This window comes from Cibotium barometz, chromosome 26, assembly GCF_041138505.1.
Source record: "Cibotium barometz isolate CiBa-2024 chromosome 26, ASM4113850v1, whole genome shotgun sequence".
NCBI classification, from domain to species: Eukaryota; Viridiplantae; Streptophyta; class Polypodiopsida; order Cyatheales; family Cibotiaceae; genus Cibotium; species Cibotium barometz.
The window spans coordinates 4,735,009-4,737,779 of record NC_141071.1 but is presented as its reverse complement, the minus strand read 5'-3'; positions in this window follow the sequence as shown (position 1 = coordinate 4,737,779).

Below are 2,771 nucleotides of genomic sequence, written 5' to 3'. Positions count from 1 at the left end.
GAGAAATACCATGCTCAACTTACACCACCACCCATTTTCATAACTTTTGACCCCGTACTACCTAAGCACACGCCATCCCCCATTGAATTTGAACTTCCACACCAAGTCAAGTAGGAGCCCCCACAAACGCTTAAGGGCCGAGGACGACGATCCGTTCACCAACATGATGTTGACAAATGAAGATTTTTTCCCTCATGCGATTCCTCGACCTCCAATGCCTATTCCACAAACGGCCTAGCCCAAATCCCACGTTCACATCGAACCACTCGATCCAAACACTGACACAGAGTCTGACAACGACTCACGAGGTCTACACACCAAATTTGGTAAGGTATTTTATCCTCCTACTACAACCAACTCTCGACCTCCACACTTGTCAAATAAGGACCAGATTGAACTTCCATATACTATTGCTGGTCCACCCTGTGATCAAGGCCCCGCCCCTCAAGAATCCCCTACTCATCAACGCGACATGACCAGCCTCTCTGCCTTCCTTTCCTCCCAAATCCACATGCCCCTAGAAACCTTGTTAAAAGGTAGCCCAAATTTATGGAATGACATTCGGGATTGGATGGAACACAAACTACATGCTTCTACGGAGGAGAAGGGTGCTATCGTGATTCCTCAGATGAATCTAAGCCCCGTCATTCAAACTTACTCCATCACCACAACCCACAACCCAAAGGCACACCCACAATTTGCATCAACGTGCTCGGACAATACTTTGGAGGTGATGACACAAATGCAGCATTTCCTATTTCCTATAAACAGACTTTTGGTCAAAGGCATCCTAGATGGAGGTGTTGGTGTAATCATCCTCACACAAACGTGTTGGAAAAACTAGAGTTAATCACTCCTTGTTCCCACCACATTGGTGATTAAGCTTGCAAACAGGAACTTTGCAAAACCCTCGGGCCTAGTGCATGACCTCAAGGTCAAAGTCTATGACATGACATTCCACCTCACATTTGTGGTCATGGACTTTTGTAATGCCACCTATGATGCCATCTTGGGTCGACCCTTCATGAGACAAACCCGACTAATCCATGAGACTGGGACATGCATCATGTCTACCTCCGCAAAGGGTCTCAAACGCTTAAGAACACCATATTAGTGAATTTGGGAAATTTCCAATTCCCATTTTTTAATACTTAAAAAAGGGGGACATGGATAACATGTTTGTAAGTTTCTTAAAACCCTATCATATGACCTATCGTTGGAAAGCGCTTGAAAAATGGAATCTAAAGAGCTATAAAGCGCTCATTTTGGATTAGTGGTGTTCAAGTTATGGTTAATCCAAACATTTGACCACGTGTCCCAAACTTGTGGAAAATTCCCATATTCCCCAATATGGTGTTTAAGGTCAATTTATCTACCTGCTGCCACTCACATCCCATGACCAAAGCTCCCTTTGGTGAAGACTCTCTAACCAGTGCCGCGCCAAGATCAATGATCTCTTGGTTTGTGATGCTTATCATCAAGCCCTTGATGATGCGTGGGTGCCATGCACGATTGCTTCTGTCAATAGTGATGACATTGACCATGATTGGATTAAAATCCTTGCAACACTTGACACCCTCCCTGGTCGCAAACTCAGCACACAATTAGTGCTCCCAAACGGCGAGACCGTTCATGAACCCTATAAAGCCATTGCCTTGCTTATCACCCTGAGGGTAAGTGTAGCTCCACAACCTGAAACAACCACCCTTTGGGTCTAGATAGATTTCCCCTTTGTTAGTAGAAATATGCAAAGAGAACATGCCTTCCTGTCTATAACTAGCCATAATTTTTTGCCATGGGAAACATGGGTCTCTCTGGGCAAACCCTCTCTTAAAATTTCCCATGACAAAGTTCAATTGCCTACTGGTGGACAATGCATACAAAGCCTTGGGTCTTTTACACAAACTATACATGCTATATCTAACCCATTGGCTTGTAAGTTTTATGTGGTTCCCAACAAGTGAAACAAATGAAGCAGTTGTCCTTGGCGGAAGCTGGGTCCAGAATGCTACAAGTAGAATTAACTCAGCTGACATTATAGGTACCCTCAAGCTTTCCCAAGGCAAGGTCACAATGATTCTTTGAGATGGGGAGTGCATCAACTCTGATCCTCTGCCTCCACCAATTGCTTCCACAAAGGGTATTCTCACACCCTCCCCAACAACTGGTAAATCTTCAACTACCACTAGAACTCAACCCACCAAGAATATGGATTGGACTCCTGATTGAGAATGGTCCACACAATGGTGTGGCAAGCCCACATATATCCTATGGTCCACACTAATCTCATATTCTTAGAGACATAGAAAGCTCTTGGAAAACCCACACTAACAAAATAAAACACTTATATTCAAATTTCGCATAAAATGCATTTAATGAGTGTTGGGTATTTCATTCCTAAAATATCTATCGAAAATAACCATTTGGAGTGCAGATTTCATGTCATTAATGCATGGGAATCCAAGGCCGAATTATTATTGGAAAAGAGTTGATTGATGCCACTCACTGATGCCAAATCAATTGGCAGCAGACAGTGAAGAAATGGCCACCATGGACATCAATGGCAAAAAGGCCACTGTCCTCTTGTGCCCCCAAGAGGAAATCATCCACACACCCTCACCCTCAAATGTCCTTCCCTTTCATGCCCCCTCCTCCTCATCATTGGCAGTCTCCCCTATTCCCCCACTTCATGCCTCACCTCACCCGGTCGATCAGCCACCACTGTCAATACCGCCCACCAATGACAAACAAGCCTCGTCACCGATATTGTC